Source organism: Haliaeetus albicilla, chromosome 2 (genome assembly GCF_947461875.1).
Source record: "Haliaeetus albicilla chromosome 2, bHalAlb1.1, whole genome shotgun sequence".
NCBI lineage: Eukaryota > Metazoa > Chordata > Aves > Accipitriformes > Accipitridae > Haliaeetus > Haliaeetus albicilla.
The window spans coordinates 62321778-62342878 of NC_091484.1; the positions used below are offsets into that span (position 1 = coordinate 62321778).

General features: G+C 42.2%; 1 protein-coding gene across 2 annotated transcripts in view; it reads left to right on the forward strand.

The window, feature by feature from the left end:
- Window positions 1-4048: 4048 nt before the first annotated feature.
- APBB1IP (amyloid beta precursor protein binding family B member 1 interacting protein) overlaps window positions 4049-21101 on the forward strand; it is a 72530-nt gene continuing 55477 nt past the window's right edge. For both annotated transcript variants that reach the window (XM_069777369.1, XM_069777379.1), the window contains exon 1: window positions 4049-4187. The gene's annotated coding sequence lies outside the window, so the exon portion shown is untranslated. The remainder of the gene's footprint in view (window positions 4188-21101) is intronic.

A 21101-nucleotide genomic window follows, 5' to 3' on the forward strand; every position in this document is an offset into this window, starting at 1 on the left:
CACCATGGTGGGCAGAACTCTAGTAACTAAGCTTTCATCATAAACTTTTGAGAAGTACTTCTGTCCTAATTTCCTGCAGTTAAAAGTGTGAACTTGCTAGCTTCACTGCTGATATTTTCAGATGGACTTAGAACCTCTTCTTCAGCTTTTCATCCAGGTTGAGGTTTTGTTTTGCTTTTGGTTTTCCACTGTAAGAACCAATGCATATAAGCTATCCTATTAACAGTTATGGAGAAAGAATTCTGAGTCGCTGAAAGATGCCATCAAAAGGATGGAAGGACAGATGGGCAAAAGGCAATTGATCTGGCCATATACCTGCTCTTTAGCACATTCAGTTTTAGCTTCTTCATTTGTTCTAATTTTAAAGAATTACATGTGATGTGCTTGTTAGCTAGCTTCTGCATTCAATGCAATTGTACTTAAATTTGGTTTACTGTGATTTTTCAAAACCTATTTTTGGTAGTTTCTTCCATATAAACCCTCAAATGAGAGCTTTCCATCTTTCTCATAGGAAGTTTTATAGTTTAGAGGTCTTCCACACTACTGCACCATCACAAAGGGATATTAAAAAAAACCCCAAACCAACCTTAAATAGAATTAATTCTTACTGGAAGAACATAAAAGCTACAGTTGCTACTTGCTTAACTCTATACTTTTTGCTTTTGGCCTTATAATCTAGGAAGATGCCAAACACAGATAAAATTTTTTCCAGAATGCCCTGACATCGCATTCTGATGTGGTGCTGTGATTCACTTCACACTAATTGCAACCTCTTTAGGGTTTCTGGAAAAAAAGTGTCTTGGTGAAAGAAATTATCTAGTGTACATCAGAGGATCATCCAGTCCCTGTACCAAAGATTCTCACAGTATCTGCAGAGTACTGCTTGAAAAGAGGTTACTCCATCCTTTTGATATCATTTGCCTTAAAATTTTTTATCCTGTTTTGTAGCTTGTACCTATGCCTTTGCCCTCTATGATAAAAACCTTCATTCTTCCATCATTCTGAAAGTTGTTTTGTTTAAATAACAACAAAACAAACCAACCTTTGAATTGTATTTTATGTGTTTTGCTATGACAAAAGATCTAATTAACATACTGATTAATATTTATTTTCCTTTTTTTTTTTTTTTTTTTTTACTGTTGGCCAGTAGCACAATGGCTTGGCAATATTTTACATACCTGCAGCCTTTCCATTCATAACTCTGAGGGCTATGGCCTGATCCTGCATTACTCTGGGCAGGTAAGATCCTAGTCTGCATAGTGTCACATTTACCCTGCAGAGAAAATGAAGGTCAGCCTTTAAAGTCATGTCATTATCAGTGTATAAAGTGATGGCAGTGAAACTTAAGGGAATGCATATATAATAAAACATTACTTTTTTGCCAGTGAAGCGCTGGTTTCCTGACACTAGAAGCACATCTATTTGCTCCCTTTCAAAAACAGATGTTCTGCTTTAACTCTAAATTATCTGCTGCTTTATAGAAACTTACATTACAATGAAATGCAATCCACAAGTACTGTGGAGATTAATAAACCCCTCCTCCACCCCCACCCAGACAGCATATCTACCCACTGATCTACTCTCCCATGATAAGAAAAGGAAAAGAACTATTTGTAATTGCATGCATTAGATCTTGAGTCATGCAACTGCTGTGAAACACACAACTGTAATGTGGGTGGGGTGCATGTCTCTTCTTTCCATCAGAAAACGGAAAGCTTTTGGAGAAGAGCAGAATGGAGGGCTGGAATTCAGGGGAATGATTCTGCTGCGCATTCATTTTAGCTGAGAGAAGAGAAAACAAATTAGGAAGCATTACATATTTTCACCTGCTTTTGCCACAGAATTTGTCTTAATCTAGCATTAGGACTGTTAATCAAGTCCATATCTGCCACAGCATTTCCCTCACCACATTTCTTCCTTATGAATACATGATGGCCTCCACCCATCCCACTGGCGCACAGTGCTCATGGTCCTGAATGCAGCCCAAAAACTTCTCAGATAGCATGTAAGATTTTCTGGGATTTCTATGATTTTCTCCTTGCTTTCTAGAGATGTGCTGTTCTCATCTCCATTGTTCCTCTTAGCAAGAATGATGCTTATCTGTTACAGCCGGGTACAAGGAGAGCTGGAAAATACTGCCATTCAACTTTGTCAGCCTTATTTCAGGATATTTGGAGAGGACAGGAACAAATCTAGATACAGAGAAAACAAAGGCTCATTTGTACAAGCAGAATAGATGTCTTCTACATTATCATAACAAATACATTTGTCATGTATTTCAACAACAGCAAAGTAAGTGTGAAACCATTAGTGTAATCAGGGTGTGGCCATATTAGAGGTAGGTCACATATAGAAGTGAAAAACCACTTTTTGACAACAAAATGCACCACCAAATATTATTAATACATGCACAGTGTTCACTGCAAAGTGGCAATTTCAAAACTGACTTTGGGATAATTTAAAAAACCCAAACAAGTAACTGCCAATCGATCTTTTGAAATTACCTCTTTCCTTGGCAGCATAACGATCCCAAAAGCCAAAAGGAGCAACTGCAAAGAAAGTCAGCAAAGAGAATATGCAGTATCCTTGGAATCTCAGACTCCCAAGCTGCTGAACTAGTAACTGTTTATTAACTATGTGCATGATCTTTCAAATGCTAAGAAGGTTGCCAAATTTAGATGTATTTTCATGTGCCTGGCCAAAGACGCAGTTCTGACCTCACCAAAGTCTCTGGTAAATTTTAGCCAGCTCCTCAGTAAAATAACTTGGGTTTTTTTTAAATAACACGAGTGGAACAATGTACTATTCCCTAAATGCATTCTTAAATATGGCTGAGCTGTCTCAGCTGGAATTATTCAAAGCAATTACCTCTTAAAGCATTGAAACATATTTGCTGTGCAAAACATGGTGGTAATTTAAAATGCTACCATCCTTCTGCTATAATTATTTTATCTCCAGCAGGGTTGGAGGAACAGAACATAGGATTTCTTAGCTCCTTTGGAGCAAAACCTGGAGTTTTAATATAAATTGCCTGTAAACGCAAGATTAAGCTAAACTAAACTACCTGATGACTTTTCTAAACTGAAGTAACAGAAGTAGGAGATGGTGACATCTTCACCTTTGTTCACTATACTTCAGTGTCTGTCAGTGCCTTAGATACCCAAGAAAAAATCAGCCAAAAGCATTGGTTTGGAAAAGTTACGGACAATGAAAATAGGATTTTAAATCAAGAGAGGGTTCTATTTGCACGCTGCCTGCAGCACTTAGAATCTCATCTTTTTAATTTTACCTTAACCCCGCCAAGGCTTCATTGAATTTTCTGACGTTTGCCTTTTTAACTTCAGATGCAAACCTCTGAAATTTTTTTTCTCCCCTTCTTTTACGGTAATTTCTACTCAGTGAATAAAATCTAAAGTACACTTCAAAGGAGCACTTTGCAATGCTACAAAATGACGTAAAAATGCAGCAGTATCTAAAAAAGATGTAGAGTCACTACACGGAGCGTAGTGACTGAAAACCAGACAGCACCTGACAGCACTGCCCAGCCGAACGCCACCCGGCCCGGCCGAGGTGGCCCAGGGGAGGAGGCTGCAGGAGAGGAGCCGAGGAAGCAGGGCTGGGCTGCCCAGGCCTGCCCGGGGCTCCCCCGTGGGGCTACTGCCCCCGCAGCGGCCACAGCCTCTCTGCCCGGGCCCCCAGCCTCGCAAGCCTTCGCAGGGCCATCCTCAGGCTCCGCTTAGTGGGCACCCCGCGTGCTCCTAAGGCGCCGGGGAGGAGTAGGCCTCTCCACAGCGCGGAGGGGACGCCCCAGCCCTCGGGTCGGCCTCGAGCGGCGAGTCCCCGCGAGGGGAAGCCGTCGCAGGGAGCGGGCCCGGCTCCTCCTGCCCCCCGCAGACGGGCTCCCAAGGCCCGGGGAGCAGCTCGCCCGCCCAGGCTCTGCGAGGCGGCTGACCCCGGACCGAAGGCGGAGGGCGGCGCTGCGTGCACCGGAGCGTGTCCCGCGGAGGTGGCCGCCACGGGGCGCCCGGCAGCCCGCGGCGCGGCCCGGCCCGGCCCGGCCCGGCCCCACTTCCCCCCAGGCGGAGGGCGGGCGAGCTCCCGCCGTGCAGGGCTGTCGCAGAGCCGCCCCGCGCCTCCTGCTCGCAGCGTCTCCGGGAGCCGGCGGCCCCCGCCGCCTGCCCGCCAGGGTAAGCCGGGCAGGGAGGGATCAGCCGGACCCCCATGGGCTCCCAGCGCCAGCCCGGGGCCCCGACGGGGCGGGAGGGCGGAGATGCGGCCGCCGCGGGAAGCGTGAGGCGCCTGGCTGTGGCGTGGCGGGGGGCGCGGGGTGTCCTACTCTCTGTGGTGAGAAATGATGCCGGCAAATACCGGTGCCCGGGGTGGGGAGCTGCGGCAGACCCCGCTCTGGGCACGGCTTGCGGTGCCCTTGGAGGGCGGCAGCCCCAGGTGGGCAGCGCGGGTGCCCGCAGAGGGGAGCCCGCCAGCACCCGCCTCGCCGCCTCGCCGGCCGGGAAGCCCGTGGCGAGAGCTAACTCTCACGCACAAGCCTCCCCCTCGGGACGGGGAGCCTTCTGACGGCAAACGTGGCCTCGGTGGGCTGAAGAATGGGATTTCGTGCTGCGGTGCGGGGTCCCGGTGTTGGTTGTTCTCTTCGGTAGGCTTAACCAGAGTCAGACCTTCACTGTGCCCAGACCGTGAGGGGGCGAGTAGGAGATTGATCGTTTGCAAGGCAGGACTGCGAAAGCTTCCCTGCAGCCTCGTGAGGCAGGTGGGATCCCGGGGACGCACGGTGCCCTGGTTTAGGCGGCTGCTTTGGGAAAGTGAAGGCAGGCAGGAGAAACCGCAGACCAAGCGGCCTGGCATGAGCGGCCAAAAAATACACCATGTGAATGTGCTAATCTACCAGTCTTAAACTAAGCATGTAAGAAGGTGGTGTGGTTGTGGCAAAACGGCCATTACAGACTTCCAAGGAACGTGATTTTCATCTCTCTGCTGGTGGTGTATGTGGCCACGTGGTTTAGGGAAGAAATAGATGCATCTCCTGACTTTGGGAAGGCCCATCCTGCATGATACCCTCATTTGAATACCATGGGGAAGTAACATAAATACAGTCTCCAAAAGCTTGGGGTGGTTTTTCAATCCCTTGTGCACCAAAAGAGAAGTTATTAAATCCATTCAGTGTCACACTGGGAATATGTATCCCGTAGGGTCTTCTAGGCAGTGTATCATCCAGCCTGTCTTAACTGTCATTAAAAATTTGGATGCAGGAATACAGCCTACAAACAAAATATGCAGGGTGCCACCAAACTGGGACAGACAGCTTGACTTTTTGAGGTCCCTTCCTGTCCCAGATTACTCTGATTCTGTGATTAGCATGGCTGCGGCTTGACTGCCCCTCAAACCTTCTGTTTGCAGGATTTTGCTAGTCATCTTTCCTACGGTTGTAGTTCCCCTTTGCGAACTATATGACATGCGTGTTTTGTCATCTGTTCCTGACTTGCTTCTAATACTCATTTCACATATGACTTTATTGATGTCACTGTTAATTAATTACCCTGCTGCTGCGCAACAGTGGGGTAAATGTAGTGTTTCCAGGACTCGATTTAGTACATCTGCTTCATTAGAGACAAATAGGTAAGCCCCAGTGCTTCAGAGGGCTGTACTACATGACCTGCTCCACCTGTGTAGGGTCCTACTCATTTGTCCTCACTAACTTTACAAAGTTTTTTTCTAGAAACTTTGTAAAGAATGTGACTTTAGGTTAAAACCTTATGTTTAAAACAGAATGTTTAACTTTCTGCTGAACCTATTCTGTTCTGTTTTCCTCTGTGGGCTTTCTAAGGAAACTATTACATTTAATTGTACTCCATGCTTTATGCAAGCATTGCTTAAGAATGGAGATAATTTGGTTTGAAATATGGATTACAAATGTCTTTGGGAGGTTTAATCAATGGAGCATTACAGATAGCTGAGTGAGCCTTGTTTTATATTCTCAGAGAATTCTGATACATCTGGGAGCACACATAACTGGAAAAATGTACTGTCTCTGAAAGGGTACTTTTAATCATTCCTTGTGTCTTCTCTTTCTTCTTTAAATACCTCCTGTGGGTACTGCAGACTCTCCTGGTGGTTGGAGGCAAATATGACTGAAGGCTCAAAGTAATTTTTGAGTAAATTGTGTTTTAATTGTTCATGCTGGAATTTGTGATTATTTGATGTGCAGTATCTTCAAGCAGGGTATGATGCCTTTGAAGTGCTGGTTTATTTTGTTATCAAATGTATTTATTCCAGCTAAGTTTCATTTTTACAGATCAAAAGTCTGATTCTCACCATACTTGAGCAGCGTCTTTTAGATCACACACTGTAACTCATGTGCCTGTGAACTTGATCTTTCGTTTTAATTTATAAAGCTTTAGAGACTAACACATTTGGGAGGGTAACAATTTGCACAAAGGGGGCAACAGTATGAACAGAGGGGCCTGCTGGATGTTCTAACAGCTTAACTCAGTAGGGCGGCCTGAGATTTATTAGGTAGTAAAGAATTTACCCAACCCACTAAGATTTTGCATTAACTGTGTTTCACCCTTCCTGTTAGAAGAAACGTCTTACAGCAATGAGAGGAGCAAGAAGCAGAAAGCTTTCCTTCTCTTGCTCTGCAGTATGTGGTGAAGGGAGAGGTAGGACTTGGGTAACCCATGGATGGAGGAATCCGCTATTGCATCTCTTTGGCCCTACAAAATGCCTGAGAAAACTACCATTCTGGAGTACTGCTGGAGCTGAGAGGAGGGGTTGCCTTATTCAAGAGAATACCTGTCTTGTTTGCAGATTCATGAACATCTATCCTTTGAGAAGATCTGGGAATGTGGATTTTCTTGGAAGAGTGTTTATGTTTCAGAGGTGGCTTTACAGGAATGTAGCTGAATTTGGTTTTCCTGCATATCATTCAGCTATCAAGGCCCCTATCCTTTCCTGCTCTCTCTGCAAACTACATGTGTTTTTCTTTCTCGCAGACCTTTTTTTCATCTTTCATTTCAGTATGTCTTGGCTTGTTTTGTTGTAGGTCCATCTGACCTGTTGTGATGATGACTTCATGTAGTCAGGTACTGATCTGGGGTGAAAGTGAAAATAAGACTTCTTATTTGCCTGCAGCAGTATAGAAGCTTTAGCCTGTTTCTTTTGGAAGGTCTCTAGTGACAGTGGTAACTTGCATCCATGCAGACCTTCCAAAGCATTTTTTGGACTTTATAGGCAGGATCCTCCTCACCCAACTTTAGACATTAGCATTTTAATTAGCCACCTGAGGTTCTGAGTCACCTTTACAGTCAACGGAGAGAGATAGGTACTGCTAAAACTTGGTTCAGCTGCCCAGTTTTAGACAGCTACCATGAATCATGCTCTATAGAATTGCCTTTCTTTCCCTTTGTTGACTAAAAAGAGCCTGGGATGACCAGGTCAGATGCAGATGTCAAAGAAACTCCACTATATGTCTTTTCATGATTAGGAGTGATCCATGATACAATAAAATTGCTTTTGGAAAAGCAGGCATTTTAGGCAGCTTTCCTTATCATCCAGCCTGTTGATTTGTAGCTACCCTAGATATTAACAGTATAGCTGCCAATGTAGAAGATAGTATGTTGCACTGTGAAGGAAAGAAGCTAGGGTGCCATGTTGTTCTTAAGTTTCTGTAGGAGACTTTTGAGCATCTACATGAGCATATATGAACATGTGTTCCTCACCATTCCTCAGTATTAATTTATAGCATTGCTCCTGGGCTGTGAATGAAAAGGAAACACAAATTACTTTGATCTGACTTACAACTTTAATGTGGGAATTCACAAACTGGTTTGATAATGACTATTTAAAAAGTTTAAGTCTGTCATTAGTTTCAAAGCCTGTCTTCCAGTAAAGTGACCTTTTAGATCTGTGGCTAGCTAATTGCTCTCATAATTTTTGCTACCAGAAGCTATGTCAGCCCACACACAGCACTGTTTCTTCTTGTTGAGCATTGATCCAGCATGCCATGAGTTTAGGCTCAAATAAATTAGGGCTCCAGTTATTAGGAGTATTTTGGGGAGTAGACACATTATGAACCCTAGAAGAAAAAGAAGGTTCAGTATATATGAACCAAATTTTTCTAGGATACTCTGTTTAGAAAGGCATACAGAGACATTTCTGATAGAAGTTTTGCACTGGATGCATCTCCTCAGTCCATTTCCATTTTTACTTTCACTCTGTATTTGCTTGTAATCTAAAGCAGTGGATGTAAAAGTGTGACACGTAACACTAATATTAAAGGATGAATCTTCCTGTGTGTCTGCTATCAGTGATGGGCAGACCCTACATGGCTGATATCACTAACAGTGCAAAATTCTCTGTTGCCCTCAGACAATCCAACTGATATAATAAAAATTTTGGTGAAAACCTTGTCATTGTACCTACACCTATCAGGGAGAGTGGGGATGTATGGGGAGCAAATCTGCTTCTAGCAGCATTGTTAGTCCATCAAGCACAGAGAGAACAGCTAGGAGCCAAAATCATAGAGGCAGTCACTGGATGCTTTTGCTGATAAAAATCGCAAATGACTTTCTGAGTCCCCAGTTTTAGGCAAAATAATGTGTCTGCCTAGAAGGTAGCTCACCAAGAGAGTGGGCAAGCTCTACAGAATTGTCACTTAACCTACTGGCATCAAGACCATATAGGCAGCAAATGAAAACTTGTTCCTCAGAGGCCTTAGCTGATCTGTTTTGGTACTATCACTGCATATTCAGGTAGCCCAGACTGCAGACACGTGATTACTTCTCTTCTGCTTCAGAGCAAGATTTTGATGTACTTTTGAAGATTTCCTAGTACTTTCTGACAGTACTAAAAGCCCACATTCTCTCACTTGCTGTGGGAATTCATTGAAGCACAGAAACAAGAAGGATGTATCAGCTCAAAAAGCGTTTTTGAAAGTTGTTGTGTTTTTTGTCTCTGCACATTTTAAAAAATAATCATTTAAATAACAGTCAAGTCTACATTACTGTTCTTTGTGCTTTTTGATGAAATCTTATATTTGGAAGGTCTGCTGTACATGTGGCTTGGAGGGCATAAGTTGCTGAGGTAACCCTGAGGAAGTGAGAATACATGTTAAAAACATGAACACAGATAACATTCCCAAAGTCTTGTGGTTACAGCTTAGTTTTGTACTTTGGTGACCACATCTGCATGACTGAGGGAAAGCTGGCACACCTAATGTTTGACAGGGCAAATACAAATGAGCCAGTAGTTTTGGGTGCAAGTCCTAGGAAGGAATTCAGCATAAACTTAACTGCAGTTTTGTCCCATGGGGGCAATGTTCTTCCATGAAATTCAGCAAAGCCTTTCATATCTGTCACTAGATTGACCTCCTTTGTCTTCCCTGTCTTATGACGGAGTTGCAATCTCTGACCAGATCAGTTGTTCCATCCCTCCACTTAATAAGGAAAAAAGAGAGGGATGCGGTGGCATTTCCTTCTCATGGAAAACCTTACAGAAATGTAAGAATTACACTGGAAATGTCACAACGTTCTTCTCTTGCTGCGTTTTCTTCCCATAACTGTTTCCTTTGTGCGGTTCAGGGCTTGCTGGGCTGTGGCAAAGCAGCCACAGCCATACCAATATAACATCCCATCTGTGGTGACTCCAGGCTTCCACTTTCCTTACAGATCTTCATCTGAAACCCACTGCTTATAGCTATTTGTGATCACTGTGCATTATATAGACTGAAAGAAACAGCTTTTCTAGGTGGAAAGTTAATAATAGGCCTTGAAATTGTACCTGACTCTTCAGTCAGTAGTAAAGCTGAGAAAAAGGTTTAGAAAAAAATCTCCATTTAATTTTTCTACCACTCACTATGGAACTGAGCACTGTACTTTGGTGAAACACCTAGAAATTCGTATTAAAGCATTACTTGCTTCATTTGATTTTAATAAACAAACTGTGTATGAAGCAAACAGATGGGGTCAGTAAAATTTTTACAGATTTGTTTTCACACTTTTGCTTCACTCTTATCTGTTAAAGCATTTTATGCTAGTGTCTTTTCCTCTTTCAGTCTTCCTTTCCCATACCATGTATGCCCTCCCTTAAACATTTCTGGCAGTAGTAAGAACATGTGATTATAAGAGATAAGATGGTGACTTAGAGCTTTTGCCAATGACTACAGCCTAGGAATATGTTACTTGTATGGGTAGACAGTTCTGTCATGGACCCTTATAGCATATCTTGCATTTATCTCTAATGGCTCATCAGGCGGGTGGGGGGTGAATGTTGGAAAAGATGAGACAGATTGATTATTCAATGTAGCAGCTCCTGCACTTAAAATTTTTATTGTAACTTTTCATTCCTTTTCTCCTCTTCCTAAGTTTGTGCTATTATTTCCATTATTCCACACTTAATATCTCTTGATTCTGTTGGGAATTGAGGACGGGAAGGATTTTCCCCCATTGTGGATCCCTGTATGTCTTCCTCTCATCTGTGGGCTCCCTTGTCTACCATTTTCTGCTCATTAGACAATGTATTCACATAGGATCAGCCTACCTTATGGATTGTGAAGCTAAATATCAAAATCTTCACTTAGTAGAGAGCCTCAAGACACACTTTGCATAGCTCACTGACCTGAGGATAAGGGAATTCTGGGAATAGTTCAAAAGTAGCAAATGGGAATGAAATGCTTGTAGCCCATCTGCTCAATTGCAGGGTGCAGTTAAGCTAAGCATTCTGCTGGATCCAAAATTTATTAATAATTGCACTATTCTCATTTGATGGCAATTTTTTTAAGTACAAGACAGTTTCTTGTTGTCATGTAAGTTCTGTACAGCAATGTTGGGTAACTGGAAAAAACAGGAAGGAAGACATTGCACCAACATCAGCAAACTACAGATTATGGGAAGGAATGTGGAAACAGAACAAACTTGTGCTACTCAGACTTACATTACTCTTTCACTATTCTGCTCTCCCATCAAGGCAGGGAATGGGAGGAACCTATAAATGAGATTCTTATTTTCTGGTAACATATGTCTGCAGTTGTTTATACCTGAGCAGAGCTGAAGTAGACATCTATCAACACAAGATGGATAAGCCTAGATCAGCTGGTGGTTCATGAGCTGAATCCAGCTCAGGGGACACACTTCCATCCAGCTTTCTGCCTTTCCCAGGAGAAGATAAGTTGGGGGAATGGAGATTTTGTTCCTGCATGCCAGTAATCTGGCACAGAATAGGAATTGTTTCTTCTACCAATCTGTGTGAAGATGTAGGATTGGAAGTATGTCTCCTCCTACCATTTCATTCTACCCAGAGAGTTTGTGCTGCCTGTATGGCTTACGGGGAGAAAGTCCCCAAACTGGACCATTCTGCAGTAAATAATTCTGTGACAAGGGAAAAAGAAGATGACCGAGTCTGTAGCCATACAGTATTTCTGTAATGTTCTTGGACCCACAGGCCAGACTGAAGCACATTGTCTGCTGGGAGCATACTATATAAAAATGAACAGAAGTGGCACTGCTTTCAAGCTCCATAAAAGCAGCCCCCTTTGGGAGCTGACAGGAGGCTACAAAGTGAAGTTCTGGTACCTAGAAATTGCTCCCCAGCTTTCTCCTCCCTGAGTTTGTGCTTTACGCTGGGGTTTCTTTTTCCCCTTGCATAAAGTGCTTTTAAGTCACAGTCCCCAGCTGCTCAAGTACATTTGGGATACGTTTTCTGGAGCCCAGGATCCAGACTCTGTGTCTGTGCCTGAGAGTGAGCCTGGAGAAGAGCGTGATGAATGAGTTGTCTTGCACCCAGCCTGCATGCCAAATCCCTCTGTGCTCCTTTTCCGTAGCCATAGCATACGCTGGCTGTCACTGGTTAAATGTTATTCCTGTCCTCTCTCATCTTCCTACAAGAGCCCTTTGCTAACCCCCTCCTCTGGCCTTGAGTAACTTCCTCCTGACATACTGTGGATAAGCTTTTAGGTAGTTCCTTGTTCCTCTCAGCCTCTCTTAACCGAGCCTCTGGGACCATTCAATAATCTGGCTATCCCACCTCACCCTAAGAACAGGACCCACAGCTGCTTCTCCCAAACACCACTCTCAGCAAGTGTGATAAAGAAGAGAGTATGTGTTTGGGGCAGTGCATGGGGGAGAGGGGAAGGCTGGGGAGCACAGAGGTGATGGATGCTGAGACAGCGTCATCTGAAGGACGGCCTCAGGCTCAGTGTCCTGTGGTACTTTAAAAACATACTAAAACTCTTTCTGTCTTTCTCTTTCCAATAGAAAATGAAGTACTCAAATATATATCACTGAAAAAAATGGTGGTGTACTTGTGCTCAGTTGGTGTACTCGTGCATAGGAGTTCCTGTGGTGTTTAAATTATCATTATCATCTTGGCAAAACAAGGGTAAAACACACTGCAGTCATCACTAAAGTGCAGCAGTGTAGCTTTCAGGTCTATGAAATCTGGGTGTTTGGACTAATAAAGACTCCTGCCAAATTCACTCCTAATTGCAGGCTTGTTCCTGTAATACAAATGAGTTAGCTGTGAATTTCCAAAACAACAAAAAAGGGAACAAGCTTTATAAATGGGATAGTTACAGTTTCTGTGAAACAGAAGTAGGATCTGTGAGTTTGGGGTGTCTTATCTAAAGATATTTGTGCTTACATCTGGGTGGATGATTCTAGAGTTAGTAGAGTGTGAATTGAAAGCTTAATTATCAGGTGTGCCTTTAGTGTTGCTAGAGTCAGCTTGAGCAATGTGATAAAAGATAACAAGGCAACTGGAGTCAAAATCGGTTCCACAGTGTATGTAAAAATGTGTCTGGAGCAATCAATGGAAAATGCTAGAAGTGGTTTTTGTGGCATGGTCACCTGAAGATGCTCTAGTGCCCCAGGTTACATTGGAAAAGGATTCTCTCACATGATTGTATTTATCTGCTTTTTTTTTTTTTAATCCAAAGCCAAATGTGACTTACTTTTAAACTAGGAAGGATACTTTGCAGTTGTTATCACTCTTCCTGTAGCTCCTAGTGTTTTAGTGTGTAGCTTTTATTCCATCATGAGTAGAGTTATGACATGTCACACCCATCCCTGAGACAAATGTACAGTGTAATTTCAGCTGTAGATAAACCTACAGTCATTGGCACACCAGATTTCCCAGAAGACTAGGTGATATGAGTAAGACGCTGCTTTCAGAGTTATCTTTGTGTGCAAGCTTTTTCTTGGAAAATGCCACACTTATCAATGTTAGGTAAGTGCAGTGCTCAAAGCAGTCTAATTGCTTTTGATCCATCCTTTTCAAAATATGAGTTAGTATTAAAATAGAAGAGAGTTACAGGGTCATGTTATGTAGGTAAGAAAGAGAAAAGTCAACATGCTAATTGCCAAATCTGATTGTCATTTTGAAAGCTTGGGGGCAGCTGCCATTTCTACTTTATCACTCCAAAACTTCAGTTTCCTTTCTTAGTATCTACTAGAAGTAGTAACTAATTGGATTATTCTTCTAGGCTGAATTCTGCAGAGATAGATGTTCTCTCATATTCTACTTCATAAAAATTGACCTAAATGGCTGCTGGGGACTTTTTACTAGACATGATGCAATAGCTGGTTAAGGAACTTCCATCCTGTCTCACTTAAGTATGTGAGAGACATTTGAGTAGTCAGAGTTTTTCTTGACACCTAACTGTAAAATCATTGTAAGAAAACTAGTTAGATGTATTTCAGACCTGCAGTCAATTTGGCCAGCAAGTTGTCTCCAACAGTGGCTAGCATCACATGCTTCAGAAGGACATACAACAAATTCTGTGCTGGAAGGTATGGCATAACCTGTCTATCATGAAAGCTTTACTCTGGTTCCAAATTGGTGAAGCCTTTGTTTTAGGTCTTGAAACATGAGGTTCATCGCCCTTGCCTGAAACTCTCTGAAGTACTAACAATTCTAGCTATAACTGGTTGTAGAGAAAACCAACTCCTCAGCTTGCTAACTCACCAGTTTTGGTGATGAGTTTCACAATTACACTGTGCATGTTTTGCTGGAACAGTTGTGCAGACTTTCAGTTTCATTTGCTATCCCATTGGTTTTGTGTTATAAGCCAGGATGAAATGATGCCTCCGTAACTTTCCTCTAGGTTTTGATGCATTTTTTTATCACACTACTTTCATATCTGTTTCCTGTGACAATCAGTTACCCTCTTTCTGGCTTTGCTCTTTATGGTGGGGCTTCTGTCACTTTCATCTCTCTTCCCTAATTCTCTTCTTTTATTCCATCTTTGATGTAGGATGATCTACGTTGCATGGTCTTCCATAGGTAAGGGTGATTGAGAGATTTAATCCTTGGATTACTGGTGGGTCTCTCTAAAATGTTAAAGATTTCTTCATTCCACTCCAAAAAGCATTTAAGCATTAAGCATTAGCAGGAAGTAACAATGCTGGTAGTGGTCATCTGGATAGTCAAACAGCTATTGTTCGTTTTGGTGGACTTGGTACTCCGACACTTAACATGCTGTAGTGCAGGGACTAGGACATGAAGGTGTGCTTTTGATCTTTCTGTGTGACTTGTAAAAATACACTTCATGTATTTTTCTCCTTGCTATTTGCATATGTAACAGTTTAAGAATAACAACAATGCTTTGAATGTAATGAATGTGTCTGTAACTGTTCACCAGATTACTAAGTGGATTGGTTCCCAATACTGTTTGTAGCATGAATCCGCTGTATGTCTTTGTTCTACTGATACTATGCTGTTCCTCATTCCTTTTTTGTTTGTAGCCCTTAGTGTGATTGAACTGCATCAACTGAACTGAGACTGCGTTGCAGAGATGGTAATCTTGTGTGCAATACCGTTGGTGTTTCCTGTTTGGTGTTGCACAAGGGGTTGAGTTTGATTTCAGATTGCCAGTGCAGAAGCCTTGTTACCATGTGACTTAGACCACTCTTCCTGTTGAAAGAGACTGGCTTTCAGTAATTCTCAGAGCTATCGGATACTAACTCTTCAAACTCTGATGAGTATAGTACCATGCCTGTTTTTTTGAGCTACACCATATCATCACCCTGTGAGCTTTCATATTTTTTAATAGTTTCTTTTTTAAGCAGGGTGAATTTGGTGCCATTGTTTTACTACTCATTCTGTTAGCTTCCTGCCAAGTGATAATGATTCTATCATATGATTCCATTTCCTATGTATTGTTCATAGACATAGTGCTGTTGTCTTATGTGTGTGAATCGCAAAACTTTCTTCATTCTTAAAAAAATAAAGTTGTTTTATTATTCTCTCTAGTACCTTAACAAATCAAAATGTATGCAACCATGCAGAAATCATATCCTGATTTTAATTACAGAGTTCATATTGTAGACCAGGAAAGGCAGTTTCTGTTCCACCTGTCAGTGCATGACACTAAATAACGTAGGTGAGATTCTGCTTAACCCAGGTAATATTGTGCACCTGGAGACTGAGTGCAGGGACTGCTTCTTCATTCTTGCATTTGAGCAAGAGAGTTCTCAGTCAGTGCTTTTCTTTGGTGCCCTCGAATACTGACCATCCCTATGGGAGAAGAGTGTTGTTCACTGTCAGCAAAGTACGTTGCTCATGCAAGCACAAGTTGGACCAGGGAGTGTTTGCTGTCCATCTCTGTGGGCTAGCTTTCTTTCTGTGCATCTGCCAAATTTCTCTGGTGTTAGAAGTGAGATAACCTAATTCTGACTTCCTAGCCCACAGCTCAAAAATGTAGAAGTTTACATCTCAATTTCAAAATAAGGGTGTTTATGGAGTAGATATTTAGGAAAGGGAAGAAGGTTTGTGGGGGTCTGTTGCCAAGTTTAGAAATACAGTGCACAGGAGTTTTGTATTGTCATCCAGGACAGCAGGGCTGGTTCCTGGCAAAAGAGAATGGTTGGAGGCCCCCTCACAGGTGCACCTGAATGCATGCAAGTAGGTCTTTGGAAATGGCAACAAAGTGTGTGATGGATAAAAGACAGATACTACAAAAGACAGACGGTAACAAGTAAGGAGAAGTAGGAACAAATATGCAGAAACCATATTTTTTCATTAGTGAGCTGAAATACAAAGATTCTAGAAGTACAAAGAGTACAATAAAATACAAGGTATTTTGTTATTCAGATATCTTAATTTATATTCAGATTATTTTTATCAGCAAAGAGGCTGCTAAATCTGAAATTGGGAAGGTAAAAAAATAATAGGTCTAGTAGGTCTGGGGTCTGGTAGGGTGAGTAAATGTATTGATGAGTCAAAATACAAGTCGATATTTATGTATTACCTAAACGTGTGAGAGTTTAATATGCATAAACTAAATAGTGAGGCTTGGTGGTTAGAATAGCAAGCTGAAGAGAAAGTGCCTCAACCCCTTAGATATATAGTATGAGAAATGTGGGAGTATTTAAAAAAAAAAAAAAAAAAAGGTTTTCATGAGAGCCTAATGAAGATTTGTGAATGCAAACTCTGTGGGGAATAAAAGACAAGGAATACCTTTGCCTGTATGCTTGCTGTTACTTCAAAAAGTGATCTAGAAGACATAAATTTGAAGATGAATCCCTTCAAAAATAGGTTAGGTTTCACATGTATGCCTTCCCACAAGCCCCTCCTTAGCATGTTTAATCTTGACAACCACAATTTCCTCTTTTTATTTTAATTCTGATTTTTTCTCTGCTTAAAATCTTATGCATAACTTGGGAAACGTATGGTAAAAGAACTGTCTTTTTTTTTTCCTCTTCAATTTATTGTAGTTGATAGTGATTTTAAGAGTTACTAGTATTAATACTACATACAGAAAAACCTGACAGAAAAGTTACTGTTTAGTGGATATAGAGGAGGACCGAGTATGAAACTCAATATTATGCTGGTAAATCTTGTCCCCTTTTTTGTTAATAATAGCTCATACACCTGCAGGTTTCACTCTGACCTGGTTTGAATAAGTTCAAGGCTATTTACAAAAGTCAAAAGAATTTGCTGGTCCAAAACGCAGCAACGTCTTCCTTGAATGGGATAGTTTGCAAATCTGCATATTGTATTGTCTGTTTGTTCCTACTGTGGCAATCAAATAAAAGAAATGGAAATGATTGTGGAAAGGAGTCAAAGAGGAGGAAAGTGGATGGGCACTCTTTTGCAGTTCCACATTTTGGGGATTCACTTTACTATCTTGCTTTTCTAGCTCTTGACAAAATCCCTGATGAATTTGGAGAGTTCTGTGATCAGTTTAAGCGATCAGTGAGTGTGTTTTAACATAAAAATATCTTCAGGGTATTTGGTGATTATGATGTTAATTTTGTCTTCCTAAACCCAATCAATAAAAATTCAAGAGGAAAAAAAAAAAGGTACCAGTAGGGGCACTGGCTTGATGACAACATGGCTTTATCAGTCTGATGATGATGGATGACTATTCATTGAAAGTGACACTTAGAAGGGACACTGGCATATTTCCTTCTCAAAATATAGGTTCAGTCCTTCTCCCTTCCCCCATGTGCTTAAGGTCAAAAAACCCGCTAGTATTAAATGTTATTTATTTGAACTGATAAGAAAAAGTCGTCAGTGACTAACTCGGCTCTAATTTACAGTGGAATTTCTTAGAGAATTCTTTGCACATTGCTTTTTCATAGGATTACATTATTTTCCTTATGAATCGAATGTGTCTGGAGATTCAGAAAATCATAAAATTGCAAAGAAAGAAGGTCTATATTTACTAGAACCTGTAAAAATCCCATAATTTGGTGAAAGTGTTATGTAATACAATATTCAGTTCTCTTGCCCCCCCCCCCCCCCCCCTTTTTTTTTTGTCAACTACTGAAGAGGGTTCTTTGGTTTGGGATTTTTTTTTTCTTTTTAGACAGTTCTTACTCCTCCTCTTGGTAAGGTCTCCTGGTTGTAACCCAAGAATAATTTCTTTGCAATTTTTATATTTCTATTCTGGAAAAATACAGCAAAGCAGGATTTCAGTTTGTCAAAGGAACCATTATGAAGACTTTTTCCTGAAAGTAGATCTAGCAAGTGCTTAAAAAAACACAAAAACTTACAAATGGCTAGAGCTGGTAAGATTCCCCCAGCAGATATTTTGTTCTCCTAAATCAGAAAACAGGAAAACATAAAATTATTCAGTATTATTTAAGCACTGATGAGATGCTTGTCAGTATGAACTGCAGCTCTATTTTTTGTCATGTAACAAATCTGACTTCACTCTGCCTGATCAAATAAGTGCTATTTTATCTATCCTTTTTATGAAAATTGATTCTCCCAGTGCCAGGTGTGTAGGAAGCTACACAGCTGTTGATTCAAGTAAATTAATTAGGATTCAGTAATCATTTACCCAACCAGTATACTGCTGAATCTACAGAAAGGGAATTCTATATAGAAAGCTCTGTATAACTATGATATATACAGAGGGAGTGAGCCATCCAGTGTGAGTTTGTCAGCTGGAAATGAAACACATAAGATGACTTTAGTTCTCTATTTGCTGAGTCATGTGTGACGTGTTCCCTGTTACATGGGCATAGCTGTGCTGTCTCCACCATTGGGCTAGGGTTACCCTCAGCCCTGCCAACCACATTCTTTTAAAATGTCTTTAACAGCATCCATTTCCCAAATATTTAAGTCTTTGATTTCCAGAATCTGAGAGAACTGTGAAAGTTCAAAGTCCAGTTCCCGGTTGCCTGTGCCTTGTTTAGTTACACCAGCCACAAAAAAAGTCTAAAGCAGGTAGAATATGCCCGAGCCTGACTGATGAAAGCTGTACATGCCTAATCCTAATGAGTTCTGGTGTTGGGGATAATACAGGTGGTAAGAGGACAAGTGGAAATTAGGCTGGTCTTGCTTATGTAGGTGCCAGAAAGACCAAGTCCGAAGGAGACAGAGCAGCTTAGATTGCTCCAGTATTAACTACCATATTAAAGACATCCTACTAAATAATCTTCAAACAACAGATACTGACTTCAGTGGTTCAGTGGCCTTTATCATTTAACTATGAAATAGTTACGTGACTCAGGATGCTCTATTAAAGGAAGAGCATTAAGATTGAAGAACAGGATACTTGCTGATCCTCTTTTCTTTCTCACTCTTTATAGTCACTAGAGCTGTTCCTGCCTCAGTTGATTGCTTTCTTGGATCGGGTTGGTCATCATCCTGTAAGGTGCTGTGGCTGTTGACCCTGGCTGGCCACCACGTGCCTACCAAGCTTCTCTATCACTCCTCTCCTCAGCAGCACAGGGGGAGAAGATATGATGGAAAAGCTTATGGGTTGAGATAAGGACAGGGAGATCACTTACCAATTACTGTTGAGCAAAACAGGCTCAATATAGGGAAATTAATTTAATGTATTGCCAATTAATTAGACAGTAGGATAATGAGAAATAAGAACAAAACTAAAAACACCTTCACCCCACCCCTCCCTTCTTCCCAGGCTCAGCTTCACTCAGCTCTTCTACCTCTTCCCCCTCAAGCGGCACAGGGGGACAGGGAATGGGAATTGTGGTCAGTTCATAATGCTTTGTCTCTGCTGCTCCTTCCTCCTCATGCTGTTTCCTGCTCCAGTGTGGGGGCCCTCCCATGGGAGACAGTCCTTCATGAACTTCTCCAACATGGGACCTTCCCACAGGCTGCAGTTCTTCAAGAACTGCTCCAGTGTGGGTCCTTTCCACCGGGTGCAGTCCTTCAGGAGCACACTGCTCCAGCGTGGGTCCCACATGGGGTCACAGGTCCTGCCAGAAAACCTGCTTTATGTGGGCTTCTCTCCACAGGCTGCAGTTCCCGCCAGGAGCCTGCTCCAGAGTGGGCACACGGTGGCCTGCAACTTCCTTCAGGGCATGTCCACCTGCTCCAGCGTGGGGTCCTCCATGGACTGCAGTATGGATATCTGCTCTGGCGTGGTCCTTCACAGGCTGCAGAGGAACAACCTGCTTCACCATTGGCTTCACCATGGGCTGCAGGGGAATCTCTGCTTCGGCACATCTGCTCTGCACCTCCTCCCCCTCCTTCTTCACTGACCTTGGTGTCTGCAGGGCTATTTCTCTCACATTTTCTCACTCCTCTTGTACAGCTGCTGCGCAGCATTTTTTACCCTTTCTTAAATACATTGTCACAGAGGTGCCACCAGTGTTGCTGATGGACTCAGCTTTGGCCAGTGCCAGATCCATCTTGGAGGCAGCTGGAGCTACTGTCTCTCTGGCATGGGGGTAGCTCCTGGTGTCTTCTCACAGAAGCCACCCCTGCAGTTCCCCTCCTCCCCCCCGCCCCCCCCCCAAAAAAACCTTGCCGCATAAACCCAATATAGGTACACACAACCCAGTGAACCAACAGAACTACTTATATTTATATGTTTAAAGTTTGACCCTAGTTTGAACCCTAGTTTTATGCAATCAGTTGCAGGCTTGAGCCTCTTAAGAAAATGGTGTTTATAGTTCTTGTCTGGTAGTGTTCCATCTCAGACACCTTTTACAGTACTTCTCTCACTGCAAAGGAACAAATTCATGAGAAAGAGGAAGAGGGTTATTATAGAAGCTGTATCTCCCCAGTATCTCAGCACCACCAGTCTGTGGTGCTGTACTCACACCCGCCTCTTGGAACGAGAGCCACCATTTGCTGTCATGCAGCATGCACCCATTTTCCTTGTCTCATTGCTCTCCCTCAGATGTCTTGTGGTTAGGTAAGACCGGAGTTCTCTCAGTGCATTAGTATTTGAAAGAAAATAGGGAGAAATATTGAGACAAAAGGTTGGTCATGTACCTGACCATAACCAGGTCCTGCACTAGATAGCACCTAATAAACTCTTGTATTAGTCGTCTAAGCCAATGAAAGAAAACTTTCAAGATGAAGCATTCAGGAATTTCTCAACCTCAGACTTTGTTCCCTCTCCATCTCTCGCTAGTTACATTTCTTTGATGTTTAAGGTACAGCAATGGTTTATGAGCTAGTGACTTCCTATGAAATGTAAATAATACAAGGAGGGTATTGAAACTCCTAATGAGTGTACAGCCTGCGTGTGTTTAACCATGCACAGGATTGAGATTCTGATCTGTTAGTAGTTACTTCTAAATGATGGATGGAGGTTTTTGCAAGTCATGAACAGTTGTTGTAAAGTTAATTTGGAACATGATATAAAAGAACGTTGCATATCC